At 44.2% G+C, this 12,189-nt stretch overlaps 1 protein-coding gene across 5 annotated transcripts in view; it reads left to right on the top strand.

The window, feature by feature from the left end:
• Nucleotides 1-12,189, top strand: part of Fggy (FGGY carbohydrate kinase domain containing) — a 384,056-nt gene that overhangs the window by 216,729 nt on the left and 155,138 nt on the right. The gene's annotated exons all lie outside the window — the stretch shown is intronic.

Genomic DNA, 12,189 nt, shown 5'->3' with positions numbered 1-12,189 from the left:
GGCTTTCGAAGTCCCAGCACTATGCTGGAAGGACAGACCTACAAAGGCTAGATCTGCTCTACTACCAGAAGTGCGGAACAGCAAACCAGCTCTTCTTTCCCTTGACGTGGGTGTAAGCTGTGAGTTTGTCCTCACTGAAATGATTTTAACTCATTTCAATCACTGCTGTCTTCAGTGGGACACAACTTGTCTAGATTCTCAAGTCTGAGTCTCAGACACGTCGAGTTTACCCCTTCGTTGAAGCACTCAGCCCCTGTGGATGTGAGCTGACGTCATAGCTGACCTCACTACCACACTCTTTTCTCAGGGTGTTACTGACTTTTCCTACAGTAGCAAACTTTTCCAAATTAGGAAAATAAGACGGAAAACTCTAATGCTTTCCCCAATGTCACAAAAATGGTAGTTTCTGGAACAAAGAACTTACAGCTAGCTCTGTATGTTTACAAAGCTCCTCTTTTTCAATACTGCTTGCTGTCATGAGTGCTTATCACATGCCCGGTGCAGAATGGGGAGCTTGTAGGCTCGCTGGTTACCAGATGCAGGTTGTAAAATCTACTTGTATCTCTTTTGACCCTGTGACCTGAGTGAACCACTCAACCTCTCTAAGCCTCAGGTTCTTCCTCCATCATACAAAAGGCAAGACCGTTCCATACGGTGTTTGGATGATGTGCATTTTATCCAATGTGAATATGACATGCACATCGTAGAGGTTTAAAAATGATGATGTTCCTATAAAAGTGTCCCAGTAACATAAGTAGCTCACATGGGACAACTGTTGGGGTTTTAACAAATGTGATGGGCAGCTGCTATTGGATAGAGTGAATGGCAGCCATAAAATGTCAGTTTATTGTCTTGCGTTGGGCGGGAAATACAGTCCCCTCCACCACCCTGCTTTGTACTTGCTGGTGGGAAGAGACCTTTAGGCTAAAGGGATTAATCATCAGCTTTAATGCTATGTCAGGAGGTTGAGCCTGTGGTCTTGAGTACCTTTGATCTCTCTCAGGTGCTGGGAACACGGCAAGCAGGCAACAATAACACCTTTGTGAGGTCTAGGAGAGGCACAGGTCTCAGGAAGCACGCCCAGAGAAGCTGAAGGACCCCTTTGTTCTGAGTCTGGCAAATAAAGTCACCAACTGTCAGGGAACATTCACCAACAGAACGCAGGTACCAAAGGGACCCTGGTTTGTCAAGAAGTAGTTTAAATGTGACCTAAAGCATTCATTCACACACACACACACACACACACACACACACACACACACACCATCTGTCATTTCTGATGTTTCCAGGTCAATGAGTAACTGAGGTAGAAAGCCCTGGAATATCTTGCACTGATCCAGGTTGCATCTTTCTGATTCACCACAATGTAACAGATGAATAAATGAATGGCCAAAACATTTCATATTGGTAAATTCTCTGAAGGCCTTCGTCTCCACGTCCCTGTTACCACCAGGAATGGGGAGAAACGGCCTGAGGCAGCACACAAGACCCACTAATGGGGCCTTTGATATTTTAGAAGATACAAGTGTGGGCTGCACATTTATCTTCCCTGTGCACGATTTAATTAACGAGGGGGAAACGCTGTTCTTTTTTAACTTTATGAAAGCAGAGCAGCTTGCTCAGAGTTAATCACTCCCAACTCTTCAAAATGCAGGATCTCACACAGCAGGGGTGAGCCAGAGGCCAAGAAGTCACAGGGTCAGGGAACAGATCCTTGCCAGGGCTCCAGCACCCCCTTTACAGGAGCTGTCAAGTCAGGCCGCAGCTCAGCAGCAAGTTCTCCAGTGAACTTGTCCAATGGGGAGGAATATTCTCCAGGACAGCTTGGTGGGAGCCGGGAGGTATGGCGGCTTCTCCATCTCACATGAACCCAGGTTCAGGAACATTCTGTCACTAAGTGGACACTGAGTCTCAATGACATAGGCTTCTTTTCTGGTCTACCTCCTACGGGAATTTAGGTAAATACTTCATCTAACAGTGCCTCGTGTCTTTGCTTGTTCGTCTGTTATGTGTGGACAGTAGTATCTTCCCATGGCAGTGTAGAGAGTTAAGTCAGGTCACCTTTATGAACAGGTTGGTAGCTGATGCAAAATAGCAGCTCTAGGGTTGCTACTTAAGATGGTATATTAGGGTTAGAGCATAATCATATGGTAACCACTTAGAATTGAAGGTGTCAGAAGAAATTCCTCTTTAGTTTAACATGGGAAATGCTTAGGGATATGTGTTCATAATATTAGTAAGCATACACATCCCCGGATTCTATCAGCTAGGAGGGCAGGAAATTGTACAGATATAATGAAATATGTAGGGCCAAGTATTCTAAAAGAAAGGGGGTATGTTTCACTAATAGTTCTTGGACATTGGGAGGTGATGACATTGGATTTTGTAAGGAGCCCATGGCTTCATGGCCAGAGGGCTGACCAGCTGGAGAGAATAAAGCCAGAGAGAGTGAGCATCCATTCTGTACTCTCTTCGCTTCTCCATTGAGACAGATCTCTGAAGATCCCATCTCTGTCCCTGCCACCACCGTGCCCTTCCCCTTTCCCTCAGAAGGAGGGCCTGATGTCCTTCCCACGGCTCTGGAACACACCGAGAAGCATGTGGATTGCCTGTAGTCTGACCTCCGTGCTCTTGGGAAAGACAGACGGAAGCCATGGCTCTGCCGACTCTGGGCTGCCCTCAGACCGCACCATGTGGTTAGAGCTGCGGTCTTTGGGTAGTGTCACCAATGACTCGCTGCAGCTGTCTCAAGCCATCTGAGAGAAATCCTCCCCACGCTCCCAAAGGAAAGGGTGATTGGGTCTAGCAGGGGTGCAGAGGATGGGCAGCACCTGCCAGGGAAAGGGGAAATGCCTCATTAAACCACAGTGAGGACTTGGAGGGTAGCTCGAGTCAGTAAAGTGTCTGCCTCCCCAGCGTCAAAATCTTGAGTTCAGTCTCCAGAACCCATGTGAAAATACCAGGCCTGGTAGAGTATGCTTCTAATCCAAGCTGAGGGAAAGCAGAGACAGGGGGATCGCTGGGTTCACTGGCCAACCAGCCTAAACTTATTGGTCAGCTCTAGACCAATTGAGAGATCTTGTTTCACAGGAGGTGTATGATGTCCCTGAAACTAAATCATGAGGTTGTCCTCTGGCCTCCGTGAACACAGGCATACCTGTATAGTATGTAACACTCCTCCACTCCTCGAGAGAGAGAGAGAGAGAGAGAGAGAGAGAGAGAGAGAGAGAGAGAAAGAGAGAGAGAGAGAGAGAGAGAGAGAGAGAGAGAGAGAGAGAGAGAGAGAGAGAGACCCTCTCTTGCCTTACACACGTGCCTTTTAAAAGCCACAGTAATGAGATTCTTGGCTTGCTGACTGGAATGGTGAGCATGTGGGGAGGAGCTAGGAATCACACACCGCTGCTAGGACAGTGACAAGCACAGCTGATTTGGAAAACGTTTTTATCAGTTTCTTAACCAGGTCTGTCTGCGGTGATAGAATCCAGCCGTTTCATTCCTGTGAAAGCTGGGCTGGGCTGTCTAGCATCATGAGTCTGGAAGCCCCCCAGGAACACAGCAGGTGGAAGGTCAGAAACAAACGCCCCTCAAGACTCTGCCTGGCATCTGGCCTGAGCCTTTCATCAAAAGACTCCAGCTTGCCCTAAGGAACGGTAAAGGTAGTGAAGGGAAAAGCAGGACAGCCATAGGCAGTTCCCTCCGGGATGAGCCCTGAGTATCTGGGGAGTTGAGTGGAAGATGTATTCCCCTGGCAAGGACACGGGGAAAACAGGAGAGGGTAGAATGTTCTTGAGGATGCTCTTGATGGAGTGTTACTAACAACAAAAACTTTTTGCATTTTTTAATAGCCTTTGAGGATATCCTCATCATAACGTCATGCATCTATCAGAGTTATCCTATCGGCACACAAGGAATGATCTGAAGCTCAGGGAGAGAGGCTAACTATCAAGGTCATACACAAATGCCTAGGTTTGCAACTCCAACTGTGGGATTCCAGAACTCCTCTGGGCCCTTAGCAGAGATAGGAGTCACAGGCTGGACAGTGGACTGGCTCCGCCTACGTGTGTTGTGTGGGAGAGAGGCAAGAGTATCACAAGGCATATCTTTCCCAAAGGCTGATGGGAACTGCAGAGTTGGGCCCGGATCACACTCTACCACGATATCCATTTGCCCGTCTTAATGGCCTTACAAATCACTGTTCAGGAGGCCACTAGCATAAAAATAAACAGCATCACTTGTCCCTGTCCTCCCCTGGGAAGACAACGTTTCTAAGACTGTATTTCATCTGCCTTCTTCCCCTGCTATTTTGTGGTCGCGTACTAAATCTGGCAATTTGAAAACACACCACCAACTTCCCAGCTCATGAAAATGTTTTTTTTGTGGAAGAGCATGAAATGAAAAACACATTGATTTCTGCCCCTCTTTCTATTTAGTGGGTTAATGGCCTTATGGTTGCCGAGGGAGTAAACAGCAGTGCTGGAAGGGTTTGTGCCTTTCCCATGGCTCAGTGGGTTGGACTTGCTGCTGAAGACAGCCACTATGGAGTCTGCCCTGAGCACTGTGCAAGATAAAGTACTGCAACATACAAGAAGTCACTGGATCCCATGTGGCTTCAACTGAGTATTTAGTAATCGGCCTTGTTACCCTTTTTAAAAGATTCTCTTCTTCCACTCAGTTGAAGTGCACAAGCTCCTATTGCCTATTATTTCGCATGTTGAGTAAATATTCACACCTTTTATTTTTGCTGTGAGAAGCAGCTTGTCTGCTTTTCTACTTAGCCAGCGTTTAGGGTCCCAGAAGAAATAACATTGAAGAGACCAAAGGTCCAAACAGAAATTGGGTTTTTGAGCAAGTGGCTGAAAGTTCCTTCTTAGAGGATCTCCTGCCAATAGGACAGACAGTTCAGATGGGAATGTTGAGTGGATATTTTGGCTATGGGCCTAAGGATTTTGTGTATCTTCCCCTCAGAAGAGCTAAGTCTTTGGTCACCAAGAAGTGGAAGTCACTGTAGTGCTGTTAGGTATTTTCCAACTCCTGAAGAACTAAGGAGAGTGATGTCAGAGAAAGAGCCACACTCAGTAGCCATTCTTTGGGTTACTTTGGGTTCCATTGTTTGTGGAATAATGGCAGCATGTGGTCTGTACCCCCTGAGGGCCATGGAAGGAAGTCCCCAAACAGTGCATTTCCAGTTAACTTGCTCCTAATATATATACTTAACATATAGCAGGTGCTTAGGATGTGTTAGGTGACTACATGAGCAGACACATCCAGAAGAGTATAAGGCAGTAACTGTAGAGGTTTGCTGAAGAACAGATCACATCTTACTAGTTGGGTGTCTCTGGTATGGTGGCATGACAGGGAGTGCAGCCAGTGGAAGCTTATAGGTCACGAAATAGCCAGCTCATGGTGAGTAAGGCTTTCCCTTCTCTCCTTGACTACACATTCTCTCAACACAACACAGAAACCTGGGTTGATACAATCCCACGAGAACTGAGCTGTTCGCTAAATTATATCTTAAACAGGTCAAAAACAAACATATTAAAGTATCAACCGACTCCAGTTGTGAAAACTCTGTTTGATTGGGTTTTCAGTGGTTTCGTTTTATATGAAGCCATGTGAAGAATGAGCTCTGTAACTGGAAGGACATTTTGAATGACAGATCTCCTGGATGGACACTTTCTGACATAGACTGGTCGGGGCATTGATGACTCATGCTCCTCTCATTTGGCTGCCTGAATGGCCCCAGGTTTCCGTGTGTGTGATTTCCTCCTGTGTGATTTGGTATAATTTCCGAAGGCATAACTAGACTTTTCTAAAGCTGGGCATGGCCCCTGAGAAGGAAGGGTGAGTCACAAAGGGAATGGGTAGGTATTTTTGGGTGCGAATTTATTTTTCTGTGATATGCAAAATTATGCTCTGATCAGCTCATTGAGAAGGGGGCCATGAATACTAAGTCAGATGGCTTTGCTCTTCGTGGAAATCCTTGCACAACTCTGAATCCTAGCTGAGTATAGCAGACCCCATGATCTCACTGCCCAACTCTCAATCATTCCTGGTATCCCGCAGTTTTTATTCTGTATTCTGTCAGGTGTACCATATACTCTGAGCTAAATTTATTGGGCCAGATATGTTTAAACATAATGAACTGCCAGCTTTATTTAACAACTTTTGTATACTACCAAATAAATTATTAAACACCTTTGATATTTGTAATTTTGTAGATAGAACGACTATACTAGACCTACATTTACTCTTCCTAAAAAGAGAACATACTTTAATCATTTACCATATCGCACACATATTAAGCACTTGCTGTGTTGTTACTCCAGCAAATGTAGTCATCATTGTATTGTGAGACCAGTGTTCATCTGAGGAAGTGAAAGTTGGAGAGCTCTGAGGTATAGGAAGAGGAAGAGCCATAGCATGGGAATCCAAGGGTTATAACACCGATTGGTAGTGTGTGTTTGCCCCCAAGGTTCTAGCCCAACTGTCACCTCCATGAATCTTTTTTCCCTTCTTGTACCATCTGTGGCTCACCATGCCTCCTATTGTCCAGCAGAGCTCAGTTGTGCCGTTTCTCATTCCATGTATTCACACCAAACCTGACTCCCTTAACAGTTGGGAAATGTCTACTTCAGTGGTCTGTCCTTGGGGCATATATAAAAATTTAACACATGGCTTAAAAATCATAAACCCAAGACAGGCGTTAATAGATGGTAATTTTTATCCCTAGTGAAATGGGTAGCAAGCGTCAAATCACTAGTTTAAGGATGTAAAATCTAGGTCTAAGAAAGAAAATTTGTTTTTTAAAAAAATGGTACCGAGGTTTATACATTTTATTCTTATTACGGTTATTCTTGAGACAGGTTCTCACTATGTAGCCCTGGTTAACATGGAGCTCACTGTGTAGATCGGGCTAGCCTCAAACTCATAAATATCTTACTTTTTCAGTCTCCCAAGTACTAGCATTAAAGGCTTCGGGCACTGTTCATGTTTGTAAAGAGGAAGAATTTGTTGGATAACAGGTCAAAGACAATGATAGCTAGGCTGTATTGGATACTTATGTGCCAGTTTCTTTCCTAGGCAATCTGTATATAGAAATTCTAATTATAATAACTCTATTATAGTCATTTTATAGTTCTTAACTGGACAGAACATTCACAACTATATAATAAAGATTTAATTGCCATACTTTTCATTAGAATAAAGGATAATGTTAATATATTCAAATTAGACAGAAGTTAAAGTCTTAATTGGGGTTCACATAAAATACTAAATAGATTACATTTCTCCATCTATAAATGATGAAAGTGATATCAGAGAGGCTATAAGGTGTATGTGGTCTTTTACATAAATTCTTTAAAAGTCACCCTGGTCCTGGATGAATCCTTTATGACTGTCCCTGGAACTAGTTTGGCGTATTGGGGGTATGCTCTTGAAAATCTCCCAGAACCTGAAAGGACCAGATAATCCATAGAGAGAAAGCAGGCGCCATGAATAAGACCCCAGTGATGAAGAATGGATGTGATCTTGGTGGTTGTTCAGCTATTCTGGTTTATGGGGTTTCCTCTTATAAAGAACTGACTTCTTTTCTCAGTGCTTTTCAGCGTGTGAAATGGTTAAGGAATTCGGTGTACAGAATGTGGGAGGGCAGTCAGAACATGTGATGTTTTCTTTTCCTCTATTCCTTTTCTCTCCCCAATGAAAGCTCAAAGGGATTGAATGTTTTCCTCAGTGTCCCAGAGCCGAGGAGTGAAAGGGTCACGCGTTGGGCTCCCCTCTGAGCACACCCCTGAGCTACTTCAGTGGCTTCCTCAGTTCCTTCTTCATCGCTTGCTCAGATGTCAAGGATCCCACAGCGGGCCAGCATCTGCTTCGTTACAGGAGGGACTCCATGTTACATGTCACCAAACGTTATCCTGTGCAACCTCTCCATTGAGCTGTAAGCCTTGCAACTCCGTTAGTGTGCAAAGAACAGACCCGAGAATCCCCAGCCCAAACCATGAGGGCTGATTTAGCAAGGTTTTCTGGGAAGCAGTAGATAAGAATCTGTCGTTTCCCTTTGCTTTATTTATTTTCTTATTACTGCCAGGCTAATACCCGGGGCTTTGTGTATGGTCAGCATGTGCTCCACCAGGGAGGCGTGCCATGAGCCGCAGAATCTCTAATTGTAATGTGACACAGGCTCTTCTAATGGAGATTTTAAAAGACCCGCAGCAAGTGTCATCAGAGGACAATTGTATCTTTCCACAGCTGTTTTCTCAGTCCCTAGCAACGGACCCTTTACATAGATGAGAGCCTAGATGCATGCTAGATGGGTATGAGAGTGAAATAAACTAATAAAATATGAATAATATCTAGCTGGAATACCAATCCCTGATGGGTTTGAGGCACACTACAGCAGTCTCTCAAACGTCTCTCCTTTCAAAGATGTCCTCTGGTAGGTTTAGGTCCAGCTCTTCTGAGGAGCCAGGACAGAGAGTCTGGTAAAATCTGCTAACAATTAGCGACCATGGAATTTTTATGTTCTCTTGAAGACGGAGAGAGCTTGTTTGTATCTCTCAAAAGACAAACCCAGAAACCAGAGTGCAGATGCAGCAGGGCACAACAGGAAACCGCAAAAGCCTAAGATCTTTCCATGTAAATAAGGAGCTGGCGTTTCCTTTTGAACCCACAGTGCTGAGTGGAGGACAGTGCTTCGTCCAGATTTTTGCCCTGCCTGGCTTTGAGCCTGAGCACGCCATGTTACAGGACAACACACACACACACACACACACACACACACACACACACCAAAACAAAACAAAAAACACTTAAAAATGTTTGGTTTGATCAGGACTTTAACAAGCTTCTTCTGTTTGGTGAATAATTTGGGGACACAGGTGCAGTTTGTACTTGAAAGGATTAATTGCTCTTCCTTGTTCTTCTTGTAGTGATATTTGAAACCCCACTTGCCTCCACAAAGTTTATATTAATCCATATATATGCATGGGACAATTCTCATTGTTAAATCTCTCTCCTGTACCCCACCCCGGAACTCTGGTCCAGGAGCAAAGTGAAGAAGCGTTAGTAGCAATTAACATACTTTTTTGTGTGTGACCTCGATGTCCACAACCTGATTTGATCACTCCTATTGTACTGGGAAGAAATGCATACCATACAAGTGATAGGCTTTGTTTTGTTTTGGTAGTTGAAAATGTGTTAGATAATAACCATCGATTTTGTGATGAGGAAGGCAGATCAGTTCTTGTTCCAGTAAAGAACGCCTGAGCTCCAGAGTTCCTTCCTTTGTTCAGCACCTACTGTGAGCCAGACGTGGGACCCATAACACTGAATAGAAGTAGACCTTGCAGCAGTTACCATCCAATGGAACAGATGGATGTCAAGCCAGTAATCAGAGATGTATAATTCTAAATTATGAGAAATTCTTTGCTTCCATGCCCTCCCAGAGGAAGTATAAATTGCATAATCATGTCAAAAAACATTTAAGAATGCAAGTGCCCTACAGTCTACTAATTCCATGTTTAGGTAAGAGCCAGGGGAAACTGTTGCACTAGTGTACCAATATAAACCCAGAACGTAGGCCAGTGCGTCATGTATCATAATTGTCCCAGCTCAGATTTCCATTAGTAGAGGGCTAAACTATTTTATTTATATGCTGCTGTAGTTGCTTAATGAAGAAACTGCATTTGGATATAATGGAGAAGTCAAGCAATCATAAAGTAACACAAAAGAGAAATGAAAGAAATAGGTACAGAATTATAGCATCCATAGACATTTTAAAGGAAGTAAAGGTAGATGATGGAGCTCAGGGATTTGGGCTGAGCCTGGGAAGATAAAGGGGTAACTGCCACAGATATAAAAACTTAGTGAATTCCGTTGGTAGGCTGTGAAGGAGATAAATACATTCAGGAGTGGTCTAAGGAACCTGCCATTTGTTGGTGATGGACACTTAAGTACTTGTCAGTTTGTAAAATGTCCTGTAAGTTTCATCTTTTCTTCTACATGCGATATGTGTGCTGGAACCACTTTGAGAAGACCCATCATATGGCATAGAGCGGCGTATCTGGTAGTTGGGGCTGTCCAGTAGACTTTAATAAGGCAGTGGTGTTTGAACTGGGGGACTGAACAAGTGACTAAGCATAGTCCAATGGTGGGGGGAAGGGTGTGTGTGTGTGTGGCTGGCAATGGACAGAAAAATAGAGAGAGTGTGGCAGCAGATGTCAAGAACATTCACAGCACTGGTGTGAGGCTGGAGGGAAGGCTAAAGTCAGGAAGCTGGAGAAGCAACCTAGCAGAATGGACTGGGACTGTAAGCATCCCATTAAGGCATGTGATCAGGTGGGTAAAGACTTTAAGCACAGGGAATGACATCTGGGTTTACCAGGTGTGTAAATAGTTTCCGTTTGTAGAGCATATTGAAGAGACACCGGAATGGGTGCTGGGAGGCCAAGTAGAGAATACTGGAAGTTGGGGTGAGAGGATGTCAAGTAGTTTGTTTGGGGTTGTAATGGAAGACACCTAAGAGATGGTAGGTCCTATCATTAGCCATTTGGACATGCGAAAGCAATGTGATTAGAGAGGGATGCAGGAGAGGCAGCTTGGTTAGAGAGTGGATGCAGGGGAGGCAAGTTGTTTAGAGTGCATGCAGGGGAGGCAGGTTGTTTAGAGAGTGGATGCAGGGGAGGCAGCTTGGTTAGAGTGGGTGCAGGAGAGGCAGCTTCCTCTATCATCTGACAAAGAGGAGAGAGGGCAGACTACTTGGCTTTTAGGGGGCAGACCGAACTTATGGGAGACAGATTTTTCTCCTAATACTGTTAGGGTTTTAATGAGAAGTTTTACAACTTGGCCCTTGATTCTTAACAAAGATCCCCCCAAGAAGCCACCATGTAAACACACTACTTCAGTCATAATCGAGCCCCAGTGCCCAACCCAAGTGTTACAGTGGAAAGGTATAAGAAGAAATGCCAGAAGCCCAAATGAAGGGGTCCTTTAAAAATCCCTCTGCCTGTTCACTGTAAAAATCCCAGAGTTGGCGATTTGAAAGACTGCTTCAGAGGGAGTCCCAGAGTGTTGGCTGCCAAAGAGGCAACAGAAGGGCACTTGCTGTGTCAGGTGTACCCTGCACTACAGATGTTTGTCCTTTATGGCCACAACCCATAAAGCACATTTAGCGGGACAATTGATATGATAAAGTTTGTATGTTAGACCATAGATTTACACCAATGCTTGGTTCCTGACCAGATAATTGTGTGTGTTGATATACAGGGATCTCCTGTATTTATAAAATCTATTTGAAGTGCTCAGGTAAGAATAAGCCTTATAGCTGCAAATCGCTCTCAAATCATCCAGAAAAGTTATATAGTACACTGTACATGTGTGTGTGCTAGTATCTCTGTGTGTGTATATATTTGTGCATGTGCACATGAGCACACTTGTACAACAGGGACAAATGTTTACATTGGCACTATCTGGATGAAGGACATGGAGAAATTCCTTGTACAGTTGTACCCACTTACTATAAGTGTAAATGGTTTTTAAAATTAAAGAGGAAAGAAGGGAGGGAGGTGGGGTAAAATGGGTGGGAAGGAAGGATGAGGAAGCCATATGAAGACCAGGCTGTGCTTGCCTAACTGTCCTGATAAGCTGGTGTGTCACTTACTGTACCCACTCAAATCCCAATTGAGAATTTGCTTTAGAATTTACTCTGTAGAGTGGGATTATATAACTGCAATGGATCCGGATCATATTTTTTTTTCTAGCACTGGGAGCAAAAAGCTGGTATTGTTTATTGTTTATTGTTGCAAACTTAGTGGCTTGAATAAACATGTATACATGTGTATTATAACATGGAGGGAGCCTGCTTGTTTGGGTTTCTTGGTTCTGCCCAACCCCGCCCCCCAGCTGTTTAGTCCCAGAGAAAAACCACACAGAAATCTCTATAAGTTATAATGCTGATTGGTCCCTTAGGTCAGGTTTCTTACTGGCTAACTCTCATATCTTGATTAACCCATTTTTCTGATCTATGTTAGCCATGTGGCTCAGTACCTTTTTCAGTGGGGCAGCTCATATCCTGCTGCTTCGGTGGCCTGGGCAGGAGTGGGGGGAATCAACTTCCTCCTTCTCAGAATTCTCCTGCTCTCCTTGCATCATTTCCACTTCCTGTCTGGTTTTCTCATCTACACCTCCTGC

Source organism: Myodes glareolus, chromosome 3, assembly GCF_982192425.1.
Source record: "Myodes glareolus chromosome 3, mMyoGla1.1, whole genome shotgun sequence".
Classification (NCBI taxonomy): domain Eukaryota; kingdom Metazoa; phylum Chordata; class Mammalia; order Rodentia; family Cricetidae; genus Myodes; species Myodes glareolus.
This window is presented reverse-complemented; position numbering and strand designations above follow the sequence as displayed.